Source organism: Pongo pygmaeus, chromosome X, assembly GCF_028885625.2.
Source record: "Pongo pygmaeus isolate AG05252 chromosome X, NHGRI_mPonPyg2-v2.0_pri, whole genome shotgun sequence".
NCBI classification, from domain to species: Eukaryota; Metazoa; Chordata; class Mammalia; order Primates; family Hominidae; genus Pongo; species Pongo pygmaeus.
The window spans coordinates 77,473,617-77,481,875 of record NC_072396.2 but is presented as its reverse complement, the minus strand read 5'-3'; positions in this window follow the sequence as shown (position 1 = coordinate 77,481,875).

Below are 8,259 nucleotides of genomic sequence, written 5' to 3'. Positions count from 1 at the left end.
CAACTGTGTTACTTCTCATTTAAATATTTATTTATTTATTTATTTATTTATTTTTGAGACAGGGTTTCACGCTGTCACCCAGGCTGGAGTGCAGTGTCGTGATCTTGGCTCACTGCAGCCTCTGTCTCCTAGGTTCAAGCAATTCTCCTGCCCCAGCTTCCCGAGTAGCTGGGACTACAGGTGGGCACCACCACTCCTGGCTAATTTTTGTATTTTTAGTAGAGACAGGGTTTCACCATGTTGACCAGGCTGGTCTCTAACTCCTAACCTCAAGTGATCTGCCTGCCTCAGCCTCCCAAAGTGCTGGGGGATTACAGGCATAAGCCACTATGCCCGGCCTCATTTAAATATCTCTTAATCATCTCTTACCTGTTTTTCCATTCTAAGCAGTGCATTCTTTTTTTATAGCAGTCTTTTGATAACAATAGTTAAGAGGCCAGGCACGGTGGCTCATGCCTGTAATTCCAGCACTTTGGGAGGCTGAGGCAGGCGGATCACCCGAGGTTGAGAGTTCGAGACCAGCCTGGGCCAACATGGTGAAACTCCGTCTCTACTTAAAAAAAAAAAAAAAATTAGCTGGGTGTAGTGGTGTATGCATGTAATCCCAGCTACTCTGGAAGCTGAGGCATGAGAATTGCTTGAACCCAGGAGGTAGAGGTTGCAGTGAGCCGAGATCGCGCCACTGCACTCCAGACTGGTGACAGACTGAGAGAGTCTGTCTCAAAAAAAAAACAAAAAACAAACAAAAACCTCCCAAGAGTTAACATTAACTGAGCACACATTAAATGTGAAGTGTCACACACTGTTCTATGTATGCATAGCTCAGTTTTTAACTTAGGAAGTAAATTCTAATAATATTCCTTATTTTTTTCTGATGGGGTAATTGAGGGCAGCTACTCTCAGTAACATTGAACCCCATAGCACATAGTGAAGACTCATTATCTTTATCAATGATGTGTCAGTTGGAGGTAAAAATTAGGTCCTTTTCAATATCCAGTGGTGACTGTGCTCCTAGGAAGATCAGCCAAGGATACACAGTCTGAAAAGTTTATAGCTTAGGTAGGTAGGATTAAGTGCAGTGCCTCTCTAGTACACACCTGGATGTGACTGTTGTGTCCACATGTTTTTCAAACCTGGCAGGAACAATAACCCCATTCAGAAATGACTTCTAAAAAGGCTATTTTTGCTGGGCTTGCAGGCATGCACTTGTAGCCCTAGCTACTCAGGAGGGTGAGGAGGGAGGATTGCTTGATCCCAGGAATTCTGAGCTGTAGTGAGCTATGCCGATTGGATTCCTGCACTAAATTCTGCATCAATATGGTGACCTCCCTGGCACAGGGGATCACCAGGTTGCCTGAGGAGGGGTGAACCAGCCCAGGTCGGAAATGGAGCTGGTCAAAACTCCCATGATGATCAGTAGTGAGATCATGCTTGTGAATAGCCATTACACTTCAGCCTGGGCAACATAGCAAGAATCAATCTCTCTCTCTCTCTTTTTTTTTTTTAAAGAGCCAACTTAGGAAGAAATGCCTTTTTTTTTTCTTTTTAAAGGACATTTCTTCCTAAGGTTGGCTTGTTTTAGGGATAGCCAAACCTACAGGTTGTTCTAATTGATACACTCATCTCACCAACACTAATGTTACTATTGTTTTTATTACATTTCAAAGAGGTCATCAAATCAATAAGAGTTCAGAACTTGGCAAGAATGGCTAGCCAGTAAATTCTAGACTTTCTCTTTGAACCCCCATGTCTTACAATGCAAGAGTGTAACCTCTTAATTGCTCTGTTTGTACTACATTGTCATCTTTGGACTTTCCTGGATACCCTTGATCTCTCTGGTATTTCCTGTTATGGTGAGTCTGTCCTAACAACCTTATTATAGACATGTTTTTGCACGTTAACCACACTCCATGGAAGAAGCCCTTTAACATGAGACTTGTTCCTAAGTACTCCACTGGCTTACCAAGTATAGGATTACCCTTTGATTACTTTATCTGGCTACCAGGACAGAGAGATTCTTGGGAGCCAACCAGCCATCAGGTCAACTATTTTGCTACAGATATGACTTTCCGGGTTTAGTCCCCTGTACTTTCAGGTCTTCAGCCTCAATTTGACTTCCTGGCTTGTTCAGTGAGGATTTTGGAGTTATGTCAGGTGAGGAATCAATCCATCCAGTCTGAAATGTTGCTGGGAGAAGGGCTGTCTTTCTGTAACAGGGGAAAGTTTTATTTATTTGAACTACAGAATTACTTATAGACTGTAATGCATTGTACAGTTGTTTGATTTTAAAGAAAACTCATTATAGCTTTACTGTTCCAAAACTGAACATCTTATGTCTGCATTCCTATTTATTTATGATCTACTCTGGGCCTTGCAGATATTCTGTTTCCTGGGTCCTCTAGCAAGTTAATTATTGATATTAATCCTCTAACGAATTAGTTATTAATGTACATTGTACAGATAAGTGTGAATTGGAGAGAATAATTTTAACAAGATCAGAATGCCTTCCAGTTCAATTTGAATTCGAAGGCTTAATTCATGGCATTTTATAGTTCAAAGAAAGCTTTGAATTATTTAGGATATACTAACATATATTACAGGAAGAGAAGTATGGATAAATTTCCCAATAGTTGCCTAGCAGAAGTATATACTTAGTATATGACTTACCAAGAGAGTGATCACGAGTGATTTAGGGAGCCCTTTGTAGGTTTCCCCTATTTACCTTTAGCCTTTTACCACATCACCAGTGACTTCTTATTTTCATACTGCCTATAGAATTAAGTTAGTTTGTCCAAGAAGTCACTTTGTTTTACCCTGGTCCCAGTGCATTCCCAAATATCAGGGATTATATTCCCTTACTTTTACCTGGGCATTGGATGCCTCATGTTCCCTTATATCAAACCTTAAAGGTAGCTTTTAGGCAGAATCTGGTAGTGCCCTTGTGTCCTGAGGGCAGGACAATAGAAGAAAAACTCATTTGGCATTAGACTTTTTCATGGTGCTTATTTGGAAGACCTTCTTCATCTTCAGAATATTGATCCAAGTCCTTTGGGGCTGCTGGTACTGTCAGAGTTGTTTTGAGTTTGGCAGTACCTCTCCAGAGCCTCAAGGTAAGGGACGTGTGGTTTGAGAAGTGGAATACAAGTCCATAATCTATAGAATACTAGAACTTAATAGATGATTACTTCATTACCTTGATTATACCCATCAATTTTTAGGTGTGAACATTGAGATCTGGGGTTGGGTGTAGGGTGGCTTGTGTGGGCTTCCCCAGGCTAAATTGAAAACTCAAACAAACTGCATGTACCCTTCTATTACTTTTGTTTTTGGAGTTTAAGAAGTTTTAGAGTCTTGGCTTCTCATTTATTATATAACAAAAGGGAAATAAAAAGTAGGAGTGGGATAGTGTATAGCTGGTAAACATCTCCTGTAATACAAGTGTTGATGTTATTGGGAATTTTATTTGAAAGTTTTTGGGAAGGGGAGATAGTTAAGGGTAGGGCCCTGAGGATTTGGGACAGGAGGGAAGGGAAGGGATGGAGGATCTATCTGGAATCTGTGTCAAAGAAGGAAAAACTGCATAGTGCTTTGAAGAAACTGAGCATCAGTCCAAGAAGAAATGTGATCCCAGCAGCCGTCTTCACATCACCCCCAAGCCTGTTCCCCTATCTTGCTGACAAGTCATAGCCCTACTTTTACCCCCTTTTGCTGGTTTCATGTATTTTGAGGGTCAGCAATTGTCCATGCCCTGGGTGAGTTCAAACACTGTGTGAGGGACCACTTGGGTTTAGGACATGGGAACTATATGGAAGGGATGGTTTCTTGTGATATGGGGCTGTGGTGTCTGTGTGATAGGGAGCATCAGAGAAGGTGTTTGGGGCAGCATAGAGGGAAGGGTATATATCCTGTAAGAATCAGGGGACAGGGTTTCATAACCTATCACGTGCCCTGAAAGTCAGGAATGGCTGCAGTTCTATTACCAAGCCCTGACAAGCAGCCATTCTGGTTATTAGCAGTGACTTTTAAAAGTTTCTCCTTTGCAACTTTACTGTTTCACTTTCAACCTGCTCAGTATGTTGAAAATGAAGTTTATGGACTATCTTTATATAAAAGTCGCAACTTGTAATGCCTCCATTATTATATGCAGGCTTCCTCTTTGCCCCTTCCTTGGCTTCTAGTGCCGTGTTGGGGTTGATGGGCCAGCCTGCGTCCTGTCAGTGTTTTCTGAATACTTATTATTGTGTTCAATTTTTTGATTGATGGGAGAGGGGCAGAGGGACTAAAATGGGGATTGGGCTATGTATATTCCTAAAGTTTTCTTGTGGTTTTCACATGTTCCAAATAATCTTAGTGTTTGGTAAGTACAAGACATTTAAGCAACAAACACAACTACAGACATTAGAAGTCATCTGCTGCAGCAAGACTTTAAGCACTTCCTATATTCCGTGTTTTACACTTGAGGGTACAGTTAAGAAAAGTTAACTTACTGAGAAGTTTCTTTGATCCTGAAACTATATTCACCTGATACAGGAAACCAGTCTTCTTCAAAGGTGATGAGAATGCCTTGACAAGATGATAGGGACCAGCACGGTACATTTGTTCCCAAGGGAATACTGCAATATGCAGGCACGGCCCTTGGTCACCTAATACATGTATTTGTGAAATTCCATGGGTTCCCTTAGGTTGGGAGCTAAAAGGGTTAGCTTTGGGTTAGCTGTGCTTTTCACTAGTTTCTACTTGACAGGATCAGAAGACTGCCGAGACAGATACTGCTATGCTGAATTCTTCATTTTCATCTCAGGGACTCACTGCATATTATTTTTTAACTACATGTGCTATTCAGAGTTAGGAGATCTTGGATGGGACTCCAAAATAAATGATTTAAGAAATTCCGTACCTTACATTAGGACCAGAGCTTGTAGTAAAGGATGTTGTGATATGGTTTTGACCCAGAAGGATGCTTTTGGCTATCAACCTCAAGAATGTCTGCAAAAGCTTTTCAGTGAAGACAACAAAGAATACCTGTGCTTTCATCGGGAGGAGGAATGAGCCTGATGGTAGTAGTGCCTTTTGCTTGTGGTACATGTATCCAAAAGAGCTCTGTGATGCCAACAAACATTGAGAAAGGTAATCTTTGGTCACTGCCAGCTGGATTGTCCAGTGCAGCTTGTATTCAGTACTCTATATTGAAGTATCTGTCCTTTGACTGTATGCGGTGCTTATTGTACTTAGTTTTTAGGGCCCTGAAAGCTTTCTTTGCACTTACTGGTTCAAATCCCAACATCAACTACATGTTAAAAGCAGTCAGGAAAAGAATGATTTGGCTTATTTAAGCTTTAAGCATAACATACTGACAGAGCTTATGAATATATATACAATAAAATTTATATAAATTAAATATAAATATATAACTAGCTTACACATCTTAAAATTTAGATCCAGCACACAAAATAACATTTTAAAGCTAAATACTTTGGATTTTATGCATGAGGGAACTACAAACTGCACACTTTCCACAAGGGAGGGAATAAATACTTTTTTCTGTGTTCTTGGAGTATGGGTGGGATTCGTGGTACATTTCTCTGGTTCGCCATTTCAATGATGCGAAGGAGCCTCATGTTGCAGCACAGAAGATTTTTCGTCGTTGGAAGTTAAGGTTAGTTCACCTTCATTGATTCCTCCCTACATTGGACTAAAGCATTTAATCTAGAAACACTTAGGTCTCTATATAGCTTGTCATAATCTCTATGCATAGAAAGGGGCTTTCTAGAACCTGTCAGCATATTGTGAAATATCTCCTATATCAACTGATAATAAGAAATCAGAATTGCTTAATTATGGCATTAATAAAGTATCACCTAGATTGAACTAAGCAGGAAAATTTTAGATGAGAGTTTACCATCACAAGCAATAAACACACAACAGTCCCTGAATCCTAAAAAGGTGGAGTTCTTGATGGTATTAGTGCGTATCTTCAAATTATTTGCTCTCTGGAAAGATGCTGATAAAATTTTGTCCACTACCATAGTATCCCTGCTGGATGGGAACCATATCTTTACAATAGACTCTCCACCCATTGGCAAGGTGATAGCTCTAAGGACAGTCATCTTGCAAGTGGGCATGAAGCTGTTAATTTTTTTTCTTTTTGTCAGCTGAGGTTTTTCTGCTATGGTTCCGAACCATTTACCTGATAGACTGGGTTATATATTCCCAGTTAACCACTATTGGGTTAAGTGACCTAATGATATTAGTAGCCACTTAATTATTTTCAAGCATTCTGACTAGGACATCGTTTCATAAAATTAAGGTTTAACAGACTGAATCCCAACATTAGTAGTATAACTAAGTTCTCTTAGGAGATTTTTATGAATGCCTTAGTAGTACTTTGGCTTCTTAAAGAGGAGCTAATGCCATAACCCTTTTTAAATCGTCCATCTGCAGCCGGGCATGGTGGCTCACACCTGTAATCCCAACACTTTGGGATGCCGAGGTCGGCGGATCACAAGGTCAGCAGTTCAAGACCAGCCTGGCCAGCATAGTGAAACCCCGTCTTCACTAAAAATACCAAAAAAAATTACCCGGGTGTGGTGGCGAGTGCCTGTACTCCCAGCTACTTGGGAGGCTGAGGCAGGAGAATTGCTTGAACCCGGGAGGCAGAGGTTGCAGTGAGCCGATATCACGCCACTGCACTCCAGCCTGGGCGACACAGCGAGACTCTGTCTTAAAAAATAATAAATTGTCCATCTGCTCCTGTTATACGTGTTGATATATGCTGCTTTGCAGTTGCATTGTCAACATCCATTCCCAGATTATTGCTGTCCTGAAGTAGGATAAACATTTTAAGTAGTGCTACTGTATCTTCTAGCTTCACTGGTTACTTTTTAAATTTTATGTGGAGACAAGGTTTTCTTGCTATGTTGCCCAGGGTGGTCTCCTGTGCGCAAGCTGTCTTACCACCTCGGCTCCTCAAAGTGCTGAGACTACATTAGAGGGGTGAGCCACGGCATCTGCCCTGGTTTTTCAAATTGGGTTTAACATCCAATTAGCAGCTAAACTCAGCAAATGGGATATTTTGATCTGTGTATTATTGAAATTCCAATTTTGGCTTCTCTGGACAAGATGGGAAACAATGGAAATCTTTCATATGTATTTGCATGGCCTTGTCTTTTGGAAATAACAGGTACAGTGCTGTCTTCTAATGTTGAGACAGTAAAATTTTATTAAGATTTTGCAACTGAGGAAAATACAGGATCTTAAGGACTTCTTAGAGATAGTATTCATGCTTTCTCATATACACAGTGATAGGCGAATTGTGTTTAGGGTTTTGTTTGTTTTGGGTGGGTTTTGGTGCAATGTCTAATTACATTTGCCAACTCATGTTACCTAGTAGGGATATTTCCATTCTGTGCCAATTGATATTTGGTACAATGAATTTACTCAATAAAATTAAAGGTTTGGTACTTGTTTTTGAGATGGGGAACAACTAATGTGCAAATCTGTAGTCCCTAATGTAGCCTTTGGCTATCTGACATCTGTTTAACATATGTTTTGTCAAATTGATTCACCTCAAACTTGAATACTTACGTTTTGCCAAATTTGTGTGATCACATTGTGTTACTAATGTGTAGCATCAGCCTATAACTTCAGCCACCTACTTTTTATTTGTGGATGCTGCTTAGAAACTTGCAAATAACACTATGAATATGTGGAGTTCCTTGACTGTCCACTCTGTTGCCCCTTTAGAGAGTACATTACATGCACATTGTGTATTTTCTAGTTTAATTAGGATTCCGCAGTTCTTTCCAGCCAATATTAAAGGTTTTAAGGGAACTATTTAATGCAATGTATTTCCATAAGTTTAGTACCTATGTACTTTTTCTTGGGAGTGGGGAGTTGGCGAGGGGAGTCATGAATTTTTGGCAATGTTAAGTAGTATCTTATTGCCCATATTTTTTGCATGTCTAAATGCCAAATTTTGTTATGTATTTTGCACAAATAACTCATTACTCTGAATCTTAAGTAGTGCTTTATTTGCCCTCACAGTGTTGCCCTTTATAAATTGATAAATTTATGAAAGAAGAAAATTCCTCTTAATATAGCACTTCAGCAACATTGGAAATCAATTATTCAATAATAAAGACATTTGATGAAGCAACCAACATTTTTGCTTTAAGTGTAGAGGTATATATGCTTTGGTCCTTTAGCCTGAATGTTTCATAACCAAATTTGATTTCTTACCATTGTCATTTGCAAGTAATT